Source organism: Capsicum annuum, chromosome 4, assembly GCF_002878395.1.
Source record: "Capsicum annuum cultivar UCD-10X-F1 chromosome 4, UCD10Xv1.1, whole genome shotgun sequence".
In the NCBI taxonomy this organism is placed as follows: domain Eukaryota; kingdom Viridiplantae; phylum Streptophyta; class Magnoliopsida; order Solanales; family Solanaceae; genus Capsicum; species Capsicum annuum.
Window position 1 is genome coordinate 35,720,984 of NC_061114.1, and position 20,912 is coordinate 35,741,895.

Consider the following 20,912-nt stretch of genomic DNA (forward strand, 5'->3'; position numbering starts at 1 on the left):
TAATCCTCGAAGGTCCTTTCTCATTGTCATTCCCAATCAAGGTAGACTTTAGGATCTTGTTCTTATTTAAAGATGGAAAGAGTACGAAGACAATGACTCCTACTATACCCTCTATTTCTACCATGGTTCCCGCTTCCACATGTTTTAGCACTAGAATAAAAAACTTGAGATATAATATCCCTAGTCTTTGGAGATGGACATGTACTTAGTCCCATAGAGAAACCTCTACTATAGTTATTATAACTATTCACACAACTTTGACATTGATAAGAAGCATTACAAGGTGAGGAATATGAATCTTCATACTCCACTTTTGCACTCTCACCATGAATCTTTGAAGGTGCATAAGAGAAAAGGCTATAATTTATATTGTCATGATGTTTGGAGTGTGAAGTGTAATACTCCTCACTTTCCCTATCTTCTTCACAAGAACCCTTACAAGGCTCTTCATCATCTCCATATTCACTACAAGAATTAGGGTCACCATTTATCTCACATTTTCTTTTAGAATAGTATCCATCATTCCTACACAACTCTTGATCAAGGCTATATTCATAGCCCCTATAATCTCTTTCTTCTTCGTATACATAACTATCTTTACCACAATCATAGTCTCCTATGTCGTAGTCATAATTGTCTGAGTCTATACAAGACATGATTCCTTATATCACCATGTACCAACAAAATAAAAAATAAGATTAGTAGTAAAGCTCTTACCAATAATCATAATTATCTCACCTTTTTGATCATCACAATTGGAGTGGAAAATGTTGAAAGTTGCATATACTCCGGTGGACAATAAGGTGTCAATCTCTACTTTGCGGCCGGAGTGGATTCTTGTTTGAAATAACTCAAAGAAAAAAATGTACAAACTTGATTCAAGAAGCTATGATGAATTAAAAACTAGAAAGACTTGAAGTAAAAGGAACGTAGAAAGAAATAGGAATCAAGAACTCATCATCTAACTTAGTAGGTGAATTACTAGTTGTTGATAGTTTTAAGAATTAAGAGTTGAATTTAGGAATCAAGGAATGAAACTATGTAATCAAACCTGAGTAAATTGGAGTTTAGAAGTGTTAGAATGTATTTGGAAATTGAACTGGATGTTGGGAAGGCTTGAGATGTGTTTGAGATGAGTTACATACCTTGGGCGCACCTCAAAGGCATGTCCAGCTCATGAGAGGGCTACCTTGACCTGCTGGATCACCTTGGGCGCATGTACAACACATTTTGGGCATAGGTGAGTATCTTGGATACTTTCTTGACATGTTGCGGCAGCTCAGGCATAGCTGCAAGGCAGGCTGGGCGCAGGTCCAAGGCAAGTTGGCCGCCCCTTGCTTGCTAAATGGACAAAAATGCCTTTTTGTGGTCCTCTTTACACTTTCTCTTCAAATATGCTTGGAATACTTTTGAGATGCTTTAATAAAAACACTTTTACACTCTTTTTCTTACTTCTTTTTGGATCAAAAAACCAATTTAGGATGAACTTTCAAGTTGAAGATAACAATCACTCCAAGAACACCAACTATTCTAACTTTTTCTCCTTAGCTCGGAATGAGTTGAAATCCTAGACACAAGTAGTTCTTAGCCTTGTAAACTCATTCCAATCATCAATTTGCACAAATTATTCACTAAAATATTCAGCTTTTCAATTCACTTCAAACGTCTTCGACCTAAGCTTCCAAAAATAGTAGAAGGCACAATTTTAATCTGATTTAGCTCAAATTTGATTTATAGACTCGTATAGTGTTAGAAAACACAAATCTAAAATTAGAAACACAAAAAAAATAAAAAATCAATAACTCAAAATTTAACCTAAGAACAAAAACATGAAGATTAACTTTTTTGGGATATTCAATTTTTTACACTTCTTTTTTGTTGATTTTCAAGAAAACAAACCCAAGATTGACTCTGGAGGAATGAAATCAAGATCTTCTTTGATACCAAATGATACACAAGTATTCTACAACAACAAGAACAAACACAAACACTAAAGTAACAACGAAATTAACAAACAAAAAGTCAACGAATTAAAAGGATAGATGATAGAAAAATAGACACAAGAAGATAAACCAAAGGGTGTATCAAACCAAAAGACCTCCCTTATTGATTACCTATGAGCACCTATATCTTATGTTGACCGAAATGGGGATCAGGTCTCCCTCACAACCACCATTTCTAAACAAGGTGCAACCTTGGCTTTTCCAAGTACTCAACACTCACAATGTAGTTTCATGAATTCATCATCAATGTTAAATAAAAACTAACTAATGAAATGCCTAAGGCACCTATTATAGTAGTTTCCTTTGTACAACTAGCCTATTACAAAAATAGCCCAAAAGTGGCTATTTCAAAAATAACCCACAAGGGCTCTGTTTATTCCTTGCGTCATGGCTTTCATTGACTCCAAGCTATCTTTCAAATATGACATTGCTTGATTAAGAGCTTGGAGAAGGGCCTCCAAGCATATTATTGGATCCTTAGGGCGATCAAGGCTTAGAAATCCTTATGTTAGCCTCAAGTTGTGTGATCAAAAGTGTTGACACCCATTTGACTTGTATCACCTCTAAATCACATCCACACTATCATACTTAATTTTGAATCATCAAAATTAAATTCTTGCATACATTATTTCAAACCTACTAATTCACCTTTCTTACAAATAGCCCTACGGATTCAAGGTCTACTAAATCTAGACAAACATTATCCCTACTTTGCTATTGCTAAACTTCTAGGTTCATGCTTCTAACTCTAGATCATATGCTATCATAGGATTCTGAGAAAGGTTCTATGAGCACATCTAACTTCGACTCAATGCATAATTTTTTATTAATAATAATAAACACTTTCAAAGTTTGGAACATAAGGGCACTGATGGAATACTTTTTGAGCCAACATATAATTCCATAACTGTCTGTGGGGACTTTCTGAGAAAGTCCATCTATAGGAATTTAAGAGTCATTGTTTTTATTACCTTGAAAATAAGGCAGAGTTGACATGAATAGAGTTTGAAGAGAAACTATATAAGTTTCTTAGAGACCCTTTCTACAACACGATTTGACATATAAATGAAGGGAAATATTTTTTAAATTCCCTGTAGCCTCTCGAAGAAAAGTAAATACGTCTTCGTATCATTCCACAAGACTCTATTAGAAAAAACTTCATGGACACCCTAGGACACTTGAACTCTGCTCTCTGGTACTAAGTTTTTCATGACCCAAAACTACCCCTAGTCGTAACACAGTGCTAGGAACCACAGGTGATCCAAAACTAACCCATAAACTGACATACTGCTTGAGAAACTAATTCTAAATTGTATAAAAACTAAATTTGCTGAGCAGAAGCATGATCATAAGTAAATCTGAATAAGTATAATACTATAAGCTTACATCATGATAAAACTAAAAAAAGAAACTTGAATTACATGTAATGACTCTAACTAACTATCTATGAAGCCTCTACTATACTGACTATAGATAGCAAGGACATGCCTCCAACTATAACTAATCAATACATATGAATAATAATAAGATAAAATATAAAATACAACTGACTAAGTTTAACTGGACATTATTTCTGATAGTGCTAACATGATCATAAATATCTGAGTATAATAATAAGGTTCTTGGCTTAACTGACTTATTACTTGAAAATTTGAAATTATGTGAAACACATAGGTATCGGGTGTTCATAGCCTACAAGCATTGAATAATTATAAATATGATTTCAAAGCTTAAAACTGTAGTATGGAATCATGGTTCAAAGACCTAAAACATGAATATTTTACCAAAATAAGTGAGAAGCATAAACATGAACATGGAAATGTCTTAAACATGAGAAAACAACATGATTACATGACTCAATTTATAATTCGGGGATTTAACATGAAATCACTGGACTATGACATGGAAACTAGCAATTCAAAACCCAAAATAGCATAATTCACTTGCAGACATAACTTTTAAATCGATTTAGCATGAAATTCATAAAGTAGAATAATATTTATACTTGTAAGTAAAAATAGGGATTTTGGACTCAATGGGTGAAAGGGAACCATTGATGAATATATACATACCTTATTTGAAAGGATTCTTGAAGAAATCTAGAAATTGAAGCTTTAATCCTTGTGTTCTTGAGAAAAAAAGTTTGAATTACTTTTCTTGGGAAAGAGAAGGGCTTCTGTGTGAGTTATTTTGAGGAAGATGGGCAAATAATGCCCTTTTTAGTGTTATAAACTTTACTTTGGACTTCTGAGGTTGAGGGGAAAGGACTAAATTACCCCTTAGCCCATAGGAAGCTGAAACAATAGGGGAATATCCCATGTGGTGCGCCCCCTAGTCCGTGGGAGTAGCCCCCATGATGCAACCCTTAGTCCTGTGGAATAGCCCTACGAGGCAAGCCTATTACGAGCCCTTACTGTTTCTCACAAAAATGGTCATAACTTTTTGCTCGGGCATCGTATTAAGGAAAAATTGGTATTGTTTGAAATTTAATTCAAATATATATATTTTTGGTGGGTCTTGAGCTGAAAAATAATCATAAATAAAAAGTTGTACATATTCAAAGTTGACCTTTGTAGAATTGAATACCAAATTTTAGCTAAATAAAAGGCTCTTAGCTCAACTTTGCTCTTACAAATTCCTACAAATATTTTTCTCCATTATAGACGTTTACACACTAGGATAATGATCATGACATATGTATTCAAAATCAAATCATGGGATTAGAGTTAACATAGGTAGGAACGACGATTCAATGTCAAGCCCAAAAATGCGGGGTGTTACAGTTGGAGAAATATATCTTGATACAAAATTTTATCATTAAGGAATAAATCAATTATTTGCATCAAGTTATTCAAGCTTGAGTTCTAGTGGGACAATATTTGGAGGCTTTATGGAAAAATATTTCAGCTTTGGCGGCTAGGTAGGCTAGACTTATCCTACCTTTAGATTAAGCTTATTTATTAAAATTGTGTTTGATTATGCTAGTTTTTGATAAATAGTTGTAGTTGCATACTATTATATATATATATATATATATATATATATATATATATATATATATATATAACATGCCATATTTATTCAGTTAGGACACCATTCTAAAATATGTTGGTATTCTCTCTTTCAGTTTAATATAACATCTAGCACTTTTGGATGTGGAATTAAGTTGCAAAACCTTGGATTGTTCTTCTCTTTAATTAAGATGTGCATATAGTTAATTAAATGTATCTTAGTTCTAGTTCAGGTTCAATATATACTTTATTTGTATCATTGATTGTGAATTTCGGTACTACTTTGGCATTAGTTATGGTATGGTTTGAATTTTAATATTATATTTTTGGTTTGATCTTGACATATGGTTGTGATGGTTTGGGAGTTCTGGTACTGATTATGGTTGTTTTGGGTTTTATGTTTTCACTAAGTTTTGGTTTGAGTCCGGTATCTGATTATGAGTTCTGTTGTATATCATATATGTGGCCTCTCATTATTACCCATTATTTCCAATTCAAATCCATATGGCCTCTTGTTATTATCCATTACTACTGGTTCAAACCCAGCATTTGGTCTTTTGTTATTACCTATTAGTGTCGGTTCATGTTTGATGCCTATATGGATGACTATTATGATTTCTTGGGATCAACTCAGATACAAATTGTTCATATTTATTTTATTTAATGACTTATTGTGTGTCCAACTAGCTTATGGGTGTACGGTTTGGTTGATTGTCCTTTTTAATGTGCCTAGCAAGCTTATGGGGCCCTAGTTAGGTTCTGTTTGAGTTGTCTATTATTACTGCATTATTTACTTTTGGTATCGCTTAGGTTTATTCCTTTACTGCATTAGCATAGCTTTGAAGTTATTTACCTTTCTATAGAAATTTATTGTTGACATTGATTTCACCATCGCATTGTAGTTATACTTTTTCTGTATTGAGCTTAGTTGATCGATGATTCCTACTGAGTACCTGCTGCTTTTGTACTCATACTACACTTTTCCATCTTTTTCCTGACGCAGATTTGGGTACTAGTTGTTGGCGTTGATATGGTTCTTACCTTTCGTACTAATTTGGAGTAGGGTGATCTTACTGTCGTCCGAGGCTAATCCTTCTTTATCTATTCCAGTTTAGTCTTTTGTACTCAATACTTCCTGTATAGGTTGTGTATATTTTGTATTTTGTCTAGTACTCTTGTATCTTTTAGTAGTGGCTTTAGTACCGACCTTACCACGTCTTGGAAGAGATCCCTTTAAATATTGGGTCCTTTTCCCTTCTCTTATTTTCATATAGTATGTATGTTTTCATTCTATTTATCACTTGTTATTAGTATAACTATCATTGTAAGTGATTTTTTTATTTCTATCTATTAGCACATTACCTATTATTTTGGGATATGGCTTGGCTTGCTTAGTAGTGGGTTAATGTAGGAGCCATAATAACATGATAAATTGGGTCGTGATAAAATAGCTTGGAGAATCATTTGACCTAGGAGAGGACCTTGGCCTTAGAGGTTTTGTCTTTAGCTAACCAGATGGTAAGGCTTGATATTTTGATAGCTTGGCATGTTTTGGCATTTGTGGAGGCTATGTATTTTTTATTAGAGAAGATTGAGCTCATCAGCTTGATGATGCTAGATTGTGGTTTGTTTTAGGAAAAGGTGTTAAGTGGTGAGGCTAAGGAAGCCTCATTCAATTCTGATGGTGTTTTAAGGTTTGGGGGCCGATTTTATATAGTAAGAGTGTGTGATTGGATTAGATTAATTTTAGAAGAGTCCTATTGTTCTAGGTTTTCTATCTATTCGGGATTAACTAAGATGTATCGTGAATTAAGGTAGCATTACTAGTGGGGTGGTATGAGGAAGGATGCAGTGGACTTTGTAGCTCATTGCCTATGTTGCCCACCGGTGAAGGCTAAGCATTTGAGGCTTGGTGGACTATTTCAGAGGTTACCCATTCTCAAGTAGAAATAAGAAGGATCAATATAGACTTCATAACTATATTTCCTCGCAGTGCTCATGGTTTTGATAGTGCAGGTCACTTTCAGTACTGAGAGGTTAGCCCGTATCTACATTTGTGAGATTGTATGTCTTCATGTGGTACTAGTGTCTATTATTTCATATTGGGGTTCTATGTTCACATATCTCTTTTGAAAGACTTTTCATGATGAGTTGGGTACTCGGGTTGATCTTAGAACAATATTTCACCCGCATACTTACGGTTAGTTAGAGTAGACTATCCAGGTTTCGAAGGATATGCTCAACACTTATATGATGAATTTTGGTGGATAGTAGAAGCAATATTTACCCTTAGTGGAGTTTACATATAATAATAGCAACAATTCCAGTATTGATATGGCTTATTTTGAGGCTTTGTATGGTAGGCATTGTCATACTTCGATGGGTTGGTTTGAGGTTTCTGAGGTTAAGCCTTGAGGTACAAGCTTTCTTTATGAGTCCTTGGATAAATTTTAGATCATTCAGGATAAGCTTCATGTATCTCAGAGTAGGTATAAGTGTTATCGTTCCTTGAGATTTAGTGTTAGTGATCCTGTTTTCTTCTAGTTTCACGCATGAAGGATCTTATGAAATTTGGAAAGAGGCGTAAGCTTAGGGCCAAGTATATTGGACCATTTGAGATTCTTCAAACTATTGATGATGTGACTTATGATTTTGCTTTACCCTAATTTTGATAGCTGTTCATCTAATTTTTCATGTTTTCATGCTTCATCGTTACACTTTTAATGAGCTCATATCGTTTGTTGGAAGTTGGTTCAGTTAGATAAAAGGTTTGTTTTGTTGAGGAGCCGATCTCCAGATTATTTGACCTATTTACCTCTCCCCGTGGCTGTGTTGTGGTATTTCTGGAGTGTGGAGATGATTGGAATGGTTTCCAATGCATTTTGGTGCCATTTATGTGGTTCTGTGGTTTTTGGCTGCTTTGGGTGCCTGATAGTTGATTTCTTTTGATATACTTTTATCTGTGCAACGTACTACGCTATTAGATCTGAAACATCAATTTTAGGGTGGCAACATGATTGGTGTGGTTTTATGGCTTTCAATTCTTATTTTGACCCTCGGTTTGGAAGGTGTAATTTTTGGTTTCAGGGGTCAACTTTGTGAATATGACATTTTTTTCAAAAATCTAATATCTAAATTAAGTCGGGAGCATGGAACTTGATATGTTGGCATAGTTTGTTTGCATTCACGGGATTTCGAATGAATCTCGAGGGGCTCACGGAGACTTGGAATGCACCAAGTTCCCAGCTAGTGCACCAGCGATCGTGATGCTCTTGTCGCAATCACGATTGGTCTTGCAGTAGGAGTGTTGCAGCTATGATACCCTTTGTGCAATTGCGATACCTTTGACAGGATATGTATTGCAATCGCGACCCTGGACCGCGATCGCGAAGCCTAACTGTATAAATATTTGATTTTCACTATTTTTGAGACTTGGAGCTTAGGGTTTCTTGATTTTGAGCTATTTCTTCCACTTCTATGCTTGGGTAATCTCCATAACACCTATTTCAATTATTTTCTTCAATCTCTATCGTCTAATTCTTGTTTTAAACTTGAATTAAGTATGGAATTTGGGGATTTTGGCTCGTAAGGCCTAAAAATTGTAATTCTCAAATTAAACCCCAATTTCTACTCTTTTCACTTGGATGAGTTTCTAACCTCATAATTATCAACTTTTTCTCAATTTTATCTTCAAAACAAATTCAAAGGAACTCAACATTAGATATGTCTCCTTTGGATGGTGAGGCATGAACATCATCATCTTGTGAAGCCCGAGGAGGACTGGTAGGGATTAGTGGAACTCCATGAGGGGTAGTACAGTTAGGAGTAAGGACCCTAGACTGGGTCTGAACTCCATAAACAGGGAGAGTTTCATCCACATAGTCTTCAAGTTGGATAGAAGAATTTCTATGAGCTTCATATCTTTAAGGAGGTATAATCTAAAATGTGATCAAATTGAGATTAGAGGAGTTTTCAAGACCTTAGAGTCTATAGATCGAAAAATAGATCACAAGAAATGGATATATTCCTAAATGCCCCGTAGCCTCTCCCTTATAAATATGGCGCGCTACATACCCATAAAAGAGACTCTACTTGAGATGGCTTTATGGACACCCAATGACCCTAAACCAATGCTTTGATACAAACTATGTCACGTCCCCAACTAGGGTGTCATGACGCAAACCAGGTCCTGGCCGTTACGGGTATATCAAGTCCATCGAGGACTGGAGACCACCCCCATCACCTAGTCAAACCGAATACAATTCCCAAAAGAGGTTGAATTCCAAAGATATAAAAAAATAATATATAAAAGCTCAAAGGAATTCCAAGATAACTAAATATCCAACAACCAATAACCAAAACCACCCAAGTCCATAACAATATCCAAAAAGCCTTTAAGCAATACCTAAAGCCATTCAAATTCACTAATAATAATGTTAATGTGAACTCTTAAATTCTAGTATAGGAAACGAAACTGATGAAACAAACAAATCTTCCGGTGGATGGAATCTCACTATTTTACCACCAATGACTGACGAACTGAGCCGATTCGCCTAACACTGCACAGGAAAAGTTGAAGTATCTCCAGTGCCTACATCACATGGGCATATAACACTCAGAGACGGTTAGTGGGTTGAGCAATAGTATGAAACTTAGGGATAGAGGATAAAATAATGCCATGATCCATGCTAAAATTTATTCAAAATCAATACACATAGCCATATATATATATATATATATATATAATATAAGTATGTTATAACGGGACAGAGAACAAGGCTTAACATAAAGTAAACTTTATCTTGGACTATGTAGCTCAACCTTCATAAATAGGTACCCACAGGCTATATGGGTTTAGCTCTCCTTGCTGAAAGGGCCCTTAGTACGTGTTGGCATCACAGACCAAAGGTATCAAGAAAGACGAGGTAATGCCTCGACCTTACTTACGTTAATCCAAGTACAAATATATCAATAGTGTGAACTAGATATACTGGTCATTAAGACCAAACCTTACGTTGGCATACATGAGTTTCTTGTACAAGTCATCCAAGACCCACAAATTCACGGTTCTACAACATAACCCCCATTAAGCCCAATTCAAAACAAGTTTCAAATAACCCATTTATTAACCAATGAACCAACAGTTAAGGCACACCATGGGTATCGTCATACTCGTACACTTGCAAAATTACCTCTATCCCATAACAATCACTTTAACTTGAGGGAATGCCTCGACCCTCTTTGTTCATTAAATCAAATCATAGCTAACATGACTTTTAAAAATCCATTTCATTGTTTATTCATTTATGCAATTCAATAACATGGGTGAGTAAGTCAAACCAAGTGACAAGTTCACAATACAAAGCCATTAGCATAAGGGGGTTGAGGGAACACAATATTTCATAACCAATTCTAATTTCAAAACTTAAATTTGGGGAAAACCATGGCCCCTAAGTTTATTCACCATTCGCATGCACCCCACAAGTTCAAAACTATTAATAAAGCATAAAAAATGCATAATAAATCACGGGATAACAATTTAAGTATCAACCATGTCAAACCCTCAACCACATAAAAATCCACATTCAAATCCATGTAATTTAAACCATGTACAACACATACTTTTCATAAATTATGAATTGGGGAAGAGTATCATGCCTGAAATACAAAATTTTATAGAGAGAAATCAACCCTTGAGTCATTAGACCAACTTCTTAGAAACCCTAAGTATCTTGGCCTTGGAGAGTTTTAAGAGAAGAAAGTGTATTCTTATTGTGTTATGAATGAAAAATAACCCATTTTAGTGCTTTAAGGATGTGGGGTCTAAGTAAGGGAAAAAGTGAATTGACCAAAATTCCCTTAGTAAAAAGACTGAAAATTGATTCCCTAGTCGCTATGACTGACCTTACGGCTCATAGATTTACCTTACAACTCGTGAGGTCCCACTCGTAGTCTAAACAGTGTCCATAATCACAAATATTGACATGGCTATGAGTCGTACCATATGACTCGTACTCAGTCATTACGAATCACATGGTCCAGTTATTGTAAAAGCAGAAGCAATTGGGCATACACTGGTTAGGCTATGAAAGACACCATATGACTCATTTTGAGTTTTTACGACTCGAATCCCCTAGTTGTAGCCATAATAGAATCTCCAGACCAATATACTAGACATGCTATGATTGGGTTCTTAAGACCCACCAAGACTCCCTACGACTCGTATGTAGAGTCGCAGTCTGGGCATTGAGGATAAAATTTTAGAAATTTTTAAGGACCAAGAATCCGGTGCGTTACATACTCCCCCTTAGGATCATTTATCCTCGAATAATAGGATAAGGTATTTATTAGCACGATTTGACTTCAAACACAACCACACTTACTTTAACAAAGACAAAGTTATCAAGGAATTCACAATTTCCTATAACAAAGTCAGAAAACAAAGATGCTAAAGAATACATATATCTAAGCATGATTATCAAGAAAACAAAACAAGAATGGGAACTTGGACTTCATGTCCTCTTCGTCTTCCCAAGTGGCCTCTTCCACCTTATGGTTCCTCCACAGAACGTTTACTGAAGTCACATCCTTAGTCCATAACTGACGGACTTGCCGAACCAAGATTTTCACTAGGACTTTCTCATAAGACAAGGAATCCAAAACACTAACACTTTCCAACAAAAACACCAAGGATGGATCACCAACACACTTCCTCAACATCGAAACATAGAAGATCAGATAATGGAAACCCATACTCGAATGCAATTACAACTCATAAGCTATATTGCTTACTCTTCTAAAAAGATAATATGGACCCATATAATGAGGATTGTGCTTTCCCCTTTTTCCAAACTGCATCACTCCATTCATGGGAGACACCTTCAAGTCAAACACTGAGTATGGTAGCCTTACGTCTGCACAGGACTTTTGGCAACTTTGGGCAGTCTTAAGCATATCTCAAATTACCTTCACCTTTTTCATAGCTTGGTGAACAAAGTCGGGACCATACAACCTATTCTCACTAACCTCAAACTACCCAATATGAGATCTATATCTCCCACTATACAAATCTTCTAGAGGAGTTATCCCAATACTAGAATAAAAGCTATTGCTATATGCAAATTCAATGAGAGGCAAATGATCAACCCAATTTCCACCAAAATTTTTATCACACAAGATCTTAACATATCCTTTAAAATTTGTATCATTCTCTCTGCCTGCCCATCTATCTGAGGGTGGAAAATGGTGGAAAGGTTTAACTTAATTCCCAAACCTCTTTGAAAGAAATGTCAAAAGTGAGATGAGAATCGATATGATGGAAATAGGAGCACTATGAAACTTCACGATCTCCTCAATGAAGAGCTTAGCATAATCATTCGTTGAATAGTTAGTCTTCATTGGCAAGAGTTGAGCAAACTTAATCATCATATCCATGATGACCCAAATGGAATCAAATTGATGGCTAGACCGTGGAAAACCAGTAACAAAATCCATATTAATCACTTCGCATTTCCATATGGGTAACTTAATATCTTAAGATAAACTACTAGGCCTCAAGTGCTCAGCTTTCACTTGTTGACACACCATGCACTTAGCCACAAAATATGCCACATCCCTTTTTATATTATTCCACCACTAAATTTCCTTGAAGTCATGGTATATCTTTGTTGCACTAGGCTGAACAATATACCTATACTCTAAGCCTTAGCCAAGATTCTCCTTTGTAGTCCATCCACACCAGGAACACATAATCTACCCTAGTACCTCAAGATACCATCACCACCAACCTCAAAAGCCATCACCTTGTAATGACCCACATCTTCCTTGATCCGCAATGACAGCACCCAAGTACACACGCAAGTGTACGTGGTCTACCAAGTAATATAGTGTCCTTAAACAAAGCCGAATATCAATTCCACGGGGACTAGTTCCAACAACTATTCAAATTCTAGTTCACATATTAAGATTAACTTGACGCGAAGTAATTAAAAAGAGCTTGCAGATTAGTATAACTAACCATAAAGTAAACAATGCATAAAATAAAAGACTTGAGACACTCAATAGAGTAAAGCCAAGGTTAAAGCACTTTGAACAATCTTATTATGCTATTGATCTTCATTCGTTAAATCATTTCTTGGTTATTAATTCGTAGGGTTTATCGCATGATTATAGTCTTACTACCTCTAATCGTTCCTAACTTGGACATAATAACAACATCATTGAGAGGGGATATAAGAATCCAATTAAGTGCATAAATCTATCATCCTACATGTGAATCAAGTTAGGCTTCTAGGTACATCCCTATCCTAGATGCCAATTCGAATTTCTTATTTCATAGAGGAATACGAACCTTACTTTTTTTATCCCTGCGTCTATCTTTTTAATCCCCTTTCCGAGATCATACGGTCGACAATATATGTATTCTAAGGTTAGATACTCCTTAAAATAATTAAAACAAGGATCAACAAGCAACCAAATATGATAAGCAATTCAAACGAAATCAATTCAAAATGATAGAAGTCATGTTCTTGGCTTTAACCCCTGAAAAGGGGCATTTAGCCACTAATCGACACAATCATGATCTAAATAATTGAATACATAATCAAAGCAATTAAAAAGTTAAAGTTAAAGAATAAAAACTCTAAAAACAAAGTGTAGCAATGCCTTAATTTTTCTAAGACATTCCAAGATGATTTATAATGTGTGTAACATGTTCTATTTATAGTTGAATGGGTTTAGGCCGACATGTAAATGGAGGGGGCGTCTGCTCCTATTAAGCACTACACTAATGGGGGGATGTGTGGCTCTAGTGCACCACAGTAAAGGAGGATTAACAGGCTCTAGTGCACTGCAAAGGCTAGGGCCTTGCAGGTTAATCGCCTCCACACATTGGAAGTTGCTTCCTCAATTTTGTCGAAGTGTTCATCGTCCATCCTTTCTTATGATGTTATTTTGCCTTCAATTCCAAATTGTTCAACATCAAAATATCATCTACATCAACTCCACAAGCATCTTAAGATCAAAGACCATATATTAGAGTTCAACACAACATAACATTCACAACGACGAGTACGAAACACGAGCTAAGACTAGGCTTGCTTACTTGATCTTTGACATTATTTTGGCTCGACTTGACTAAATTACACTTTGCACATTACAAACAAATTGTTCCACATAATATTACATATTAAAAAGATTAGGAATTTATTTGACACCTTACAATCTATCACGATAGACTAGAACAATACCTAACTCAAGCTAGTAAAACTAGTTTTCTCGCTAAACTCTTATTGATCGATTTAAGTCCAAACTTGTTTGAAAAACCTTTCACTACAAGAAAAAAGTTTATTTAAGACCAACTTTCAAGGACGAGTTAATAATTAGGTCTCTAAAAATATAATTATTAGGACGAGATTAAATTACGATCCTTAATATTATATTTTATTGCGAAGGTAAAAAATCGATCCCTATATTGTTTTTAGCTGGTCCCAAATGTTAATTGGGAGCTTTGACGGGGAAAAAATAAGACGCCAAATGTTATTTACGCGCCATTCTTTTTACTTTTGACATTACTGCTGGAAATTAAAAGAAGCTAAGGGCTCGTCTTTATTTAACCCCCCCAAAAAATTTGCAAGGTCTGCTTCATCTGCTTCTCTCAAAATTGCTAGCTGGAAATCCAACAATTTCATCTGCTTCTCTCAAAATTGCAAAGTCTGGGTCTCTTAAATTGCAAGATCTAGTTCTCCACTACGTCATCCGGCTAAACTATTATCAGATTTTGATATCATCTACATTATCAGGTAACATTCAGAGTAAGTTAGGTTATGGCGTTTGATTATTAAGTTAATTTGTTAATTTTAGATTATGGGGTTTGATTATTAAGTTAATTTGTCAATTTTAGATTATGGGGTTTGATTATTAAGTTAATTTGTTAATTTAAGATTATGGGGTTTGATTATTTAGTTAATTTGGCCTCTGTAGGTTCATCGATTGGTGGTGAATAGAGATCCCAAATTCACCAACTTTGTTGAGGTAATGAAGTCCAGAATTGTTAATCTTTGATTAAAGCTGCCAATTTTCTGCTTTAAGCACTTTAATATCTATGGAAATGAGTTTAACTTGATTAGCTTGAAATGCAAAAGGCTAAAATGTGATTATATGTTTCTATTTTTTTTTCTTTTCGATCGACAGAACTCCATAATAAGCAAATTTGCTGCAATTGTGGTAAGCCAAAGGATAAACTTTTTTGCTAATCTTTAATTTTCTAAAACTATTAATGTGAAACTATCTTATAGTTTGAGTGAAAGATGTCTTCTTGGTGAATATTACCTTGCTTTCCCATCCTAAGTCTGTATGTTAGCATAGTGATACTTCACATTTCTGATGAAGTAGTATTATGAGGATTTATCGTATTTATCTTGTTGTTATTATTTCATTTACCGTTGTGTTTTAAATATTTGTTCCACTGGTATCAAAGGAATAACTTTGTTTAAGGTTTAATGGATGTGTGTGGGGGGGAGGGTGGGGGGTGGGGGTTCAAGAATGGTTTATTGTTTGATTGCTAACTTCTTTGTAGAGTAACCTATGTTATGGCTGACTATAAAATTCTTAATTGAGTCAATTTCTCCATATCTACATGTTTCCTAGTTCAATCTCTTGTCGTTAGAAACTTAGAGGTTGGAAGGGAGTGGAGGAAAGGGTTGGTTGGTGGTGGTGGGGGGGGGGGGGGGGGGGGGAGTCAAGAAAAAAAAGTCTTTTCCTTTTAGCTTGTGTATGATAGGATGATATATTGAGAATCATTTATCGACTACTTTTTATGCATTAAGTTTGGCTTAAATATTGAAGTTATATTCCTGGATCTGATTTCTTAAAGAATCAGTAATCTTTAACCTGCAAAAGGGAACGAAAGATGCATTGCGTTTTAACTTTGTTGAGTAATCATCAAGATGCTTCATGATCGATAACCTACTATTTGGAAACCCCTCAGTGACAAATTTACAAAGCAAGATGTTGGAAAATAGATCTCTTTTTACTTAAATAAGTGATCTATGATTGGAACTGTAAGGGGGAGGTAAAGCAAACGAAGGGAGAGAACAAGTTTGAGGTTTGAAGTTTGAACTTGTATAATCTACTTCAACAAAAAAAAATTTGAACTTGTATAATCTTCTTCATAAAAAAAAGGGTTTGAACTTGTATATTATATTGAGTAAAATAAGAGAGAATACAACAGAATGTGAATAATAAAAGGGAAACCAGTACCTTTTGTGCTGAAACCTGAAAGAAGTGAACCCTGTAAAGTTTTTGCTAATGATATAGCTGCTTTACTTATTTCAGTAATAGGTTGCATGAGATTTACATATCTGGCTGTCACTATTAGTTTTCAGTCTCTACTTCTTTTCATTTTTCGTGAAGATATGTTCCTTGATATGTCACTAATGGCTAGCACCTGCTTGTGATCTCCTCTTTGCAGTTCCGTACCCACAAGGTAATATACAGAAGATATGCAGGAATATTTTTCTCACTTTGTGTTGATATCACGGACAACGAGTTGTCCTATTTGGAGTCCATCCACTTGTTTGTGGAAATTTTGGATCACTTTTTCAGCAATGTCTGTGAGCTGGATTTGGTTTTCAATTTCCACAAGGTTAGACATTTCTCATCAAACATTGCTACTTACAAAAGCAACAAAGTTCATTACATCATAGAGCCAACATGGAATATCTTTATTGCTATCTATCTTTTATGTTTATGGCATCATTATATTATTTGGTTTGTCTATCCTCTGTTGTTTCCCAATAAATTTACTTGATTTTATAATATACCTTTTTTGTTTTCTTATAAAAAGGATGGATTAAATGTTCTATTACCTGTGTGAGATACGTGTTAACCACTTAAAAGTGTTGCAGCTCACTTTGTGAAGAGAATAGCTAGTGTAAAACATGATGGTACTGTCGAATTTGATATCCCGGATGATGTTGAAACCACCAGTGTGCTTGGAACTAGATCTGAAAGTGTACATTCTGCAGTTGAGGATGAACCTCTTGATGCAACAGAACTTTAATATTTTCCACCTATGCAGATTGTGATGCTTATTGTAGGAACATGTGGTGATGTGCAGCCCTTTACTGCAATTGACAAGCGTCTGCAGGTACTTCAATATCATTTGGTAAACAGATTGTATGTGTACAAGCTAAGGTTGTGTCTAATTTTTAGAACGTATATAGGTGCTCTTTGCATCTCAATTTGGTGAGAATGGATTTGTAGATCTTTCTAATAGGTGTATCTATTTCTCTATGTATTAAGTTCTGCAATGGAACATGGCCATGCCGCATTTTCTTTTCTTTGTTTCCATCTTTTTCTTTTGGCTGCAAGATTAATAATTTATAAAGATCCAACATTCTGAACGCTAGATCTTGGTACTCAACATCCTGCTCCCTCTCAACCCTTTCCAAATCTTATTGCATTGCTGCTGGTTGTCTGGCCTAAATTTTGTTGTAGAAATTGGATTTGATAACTTCTTGTGAAAAAAGATCTCGTAGTGATTTTTCAATCCTTGTCATAGTGGAAAGTATGATGTGGTCTATGTTAGTTTCTTGACAAAACTGTTGATGCAGGATTTTGGCCATCAGTGAGGTTGGCAACCCATGCAAATTTCAAAGAGTTTGTCTTGACTGCTGGATTGGAATTCTATCCGCTTGGGGGTGATCCAAAAATTTTGGCTGAATGTATGTTCCTAAGTTCCTGTTTGTTCTCTAACCGATCTGGCAATGTACTTCTGGTCTCCTGTCTTGCTTGTCCTTTGTGCGATCGCTGCTCATTTGTCAATGGATGTTTCCTATTTTTGTAAAATTTGAACTACATTGTGAGATTGAGTAGCTTGTTCATCATGATCTTTTTCCACTGTGCTCAGCCTGAAATAAATGGGGGAGAACCAGCTTTGTCTTGGTTTACATGCTTACAGGAGAACCTTGACATTAAATTATCCCCAAGGAGAATTTAATGATAAGCCTGCACTTCAACTTCTTATTATTTTTCTAATTCAGATAAGCATTTTATTGCGTTGCTTAGACTCACTTCATTTTTTTCTAAAACTCATTACAGATGTGTTCTGTGGGACTTGTCACTTTATGTACCCTGCAATAAACGACTGCGTCTTTTGTCCCCTACTTTGTTGTGCCTGTAGATTTTCTTTTTGTGATTTCACTTGGACATGAATTTGAGGAACAGTATATCATTCATCTTCATTCTATATATTATTTGCAAGATAATTTCATACTTGCATTTATGCTGGTCTATCTGGCAGTGTATATCTGGTATAGGCATCCCTCATGCTTACAGTCATCAAGTGTATAGTTCGACCATATGATGTCAGTTTTCTTTTTCTTGCATCTACAGACATGGTAAAAAATAAAGGATTCTTACCTTCCGGACCTTCAGAAATCCCTACTCAGAGAAATCAGATGAAGGAGATTATATACTCTTTACTTCCAGCCTGCAAAGAAGCTGATATGGATACAGGAGTTCCCTTCAAAGCAGGTGCAATTATTGCTAATCCCCCAGCATATGGTAAGATTAGTTGGTTATCTACATCTTTGATACTATTTAATTCATTTACTTGTTTATATATATTGGCTTGTCTCTAGAGGCGAACCCAGAATTGAAGTCTACGGGTGCACTACTAGAGGTCGATGTGTGTTAGTACAGTGATGTGGCGCCACGCCTTAATGCTTTTGTCAGAAAAGTTAAAACTGCTATAAAGCCAAAGGTATCCAAATAAATATTAATTATTGATGTGGCGCCTCTTTCTTAGTGACTTTCTAAGGGCTATCTTCACTCCTCAGGTATATGCATTAATATCATAAATAGTTGTAATTCTCACAGTTTTTGATAAATGATTTTCCTTTTCATGATTGAAGGCCCATTTCAGTTTCTCTGAAACTGGTCCTGTGTTTCACATTCTGCTTCCATGTTCTGTTGTAATTCAGGTCAGTAATACCCTCTAATGGATCTGCTTTGCTATATACGAATAGTATTCTCATGAAATCAAAATACATATATTGATGGGCCCTTCTTAAAGTTATAGCTTGATGACATGAGCCATTTATGTCTTCATGGTGAACATAAAAGGGTTAACTGATTCAATTGAATTCTCATTTGTTCATGAATCTATAAGTTTAATAAATAATAAGTTTTTCCTGCAAGCCTTGTTTTCTAGATGACAAGCAACTACTCTTAATTACTTTCTATAAATCAGGTTACAAGGATCTGGGTGATGTTATCAATTTTGAATGAGTGGGATTCATCAATTGACAACTAGACTTTCAATCATGTTCGCTGTAGTAACATGTACAATAACTCCGCACTTACCTTGAAGATCAGTTCTCCTCGATTGGCTTCAGTCAAACTGAATTGTGGGTTGCTCAAAATAGCAGTTGGACTTGGCACTTTTCAGACAAAGAAATTGTTGGTGTTTGAACTCAAAGGGCCTAGGTAGTCGGATAAAGCCAACAAGACATCTATATTTATAGTATTAGTTAATAGAGAATGTCAATTTTCTTTTTTCCATGAAGTATTTGTGTAAACAATGACATGACTGATGTGTGTATATATATGGTGTTTATATGTATATATGAAAGCAAATAATGGTAATTTTAGAGACCAATTTTCCCTTTGCTATTGAGCGTATTTCTTGTATTTCTTGTTGCTAAAGAATAATTTAGGACCAATTATTTCTTGTCCCTGAAAGATAATTTAGGATTAGGTAGTTAAAAGATAATTATGATCAGGTATTTAGTCTATTTGGGACAAGATATACTGTTGCTAAAAGATAAAGATAATTATGACCAAGTAGTTAGTCTATTTGGGACGAGATATATCGTCGCAAAAGGATAATTACGACCAGGTAGTTTGTCGATTGGGACATGATATATCGTCGCAAAAGGATAACTAGTACTAGATTTTTGGCCGTCGCAGAAGGTTTTTAGGGACCAGATTTGTTGCGTTGTCGCTATTGAGCTTTAGTGGCGGAGCTTATTAGGACAGGACGTGACCGTTTTTTTCCCGTCCCAAAAGACCAATTGGGACAAGATTTGGACTTTTTGGAACCAAATTTTCCCTTATAGGCTATTTTTCTTGAAGTGTTTTAAACATTATAATCACCTACTTGAACACTTAAATGATTATTTATACCATTATTTCACTCATTAAGCAAACGAATAGTCCTAAAAAATGTTAAATAGGCTAGAATAGCAACATTAGGGTGCATAAATACACCCCACATCACCACCCCACATTTAAAGCCTTGTTCGTCCTCGAACAACTCTTAACTCTAAGCATCACAAGATGAGGAGACTCTACACTTCTATTTCATGTAAGACACTCAAGCTAGTATTACACTAAGCATGTTATATACACAATTGAAAGCTCAAGAACACTGCTCCAAAACATCCTAGACTCGAGAATTGGCTCACCTAGTTGTCAAACCCAAGCACATTGCTCAATCAAGAACATCATATAAATCACCCACATTCATCAAACATGTGCCCTCATAACAAGAGAGTTACCCATAATCACTCATATAAATGCAATTTATAACAGAATGGATACAAGAATAAAGATACGCTCACTCTGCCAAGGAATTCACAAATTACACTTAATGAACCATAGACTTGCCCTTAGTGTAGTGCTCCACTAATATTAGAAGCTTAGAATCAAATAGGTCTTTCATGGTTGTAATGTAGGCTAAGGGATAGGTAGGAACTATTTTTTCTTAATAGTGACTATCTTCCCTAAGCGCTTTAACACATCACTTTATACATTCAATTCAACTCTAACAACCAAATAACACCATTTTTATCTACCCCAATCTTTTATTTTCACCCTATCTTATTAAGCTTAT

At 35.3% G+C, this 20,912-nt stretch overlaps 1 long non-coding RNA gene across 7 annotated transcripts; it reads left to right on the forward strand.

Annotated features, from left to right (window-relative positions):
* Positions 1-14,572: 14,572 nt before the first annotated feature.
* Positions 14,573-19,676, forward strand: LOC107868046. 7 transcript variants are annotated; one of them, XR_007054863.1, is made up of 8 exons: positions 14,573-14,814; positions 14,996-15,046; positions 15,206-15,238; positions 16,485-16,658; positions 17,094-17,162; positions 17,629-17,739; positions 18,410-18,999; positions 19,269-19,676. It is a non-coding gene; the product is annotated as an uncharacterized LOC107868046 (long non-coding RNA). The 7 variants fall into 7 exon arrangements; XR_001673609.2 differs by lacking the exon at positions 15,206-15,238 and having other exon boundaries at positions 16,921-17,162; positions 18,410-18,580; positions 18,658-18,999; XR_007054862.1 differs by lacking the exon at positions 15,206-15,238 and having other exon boundaries at positions 14,574-14,814; positions 18,410-18,779; positions 18,931-18,999.
* Positions 19,677-20,912: the final 1,236 nt, after the last annotated feature.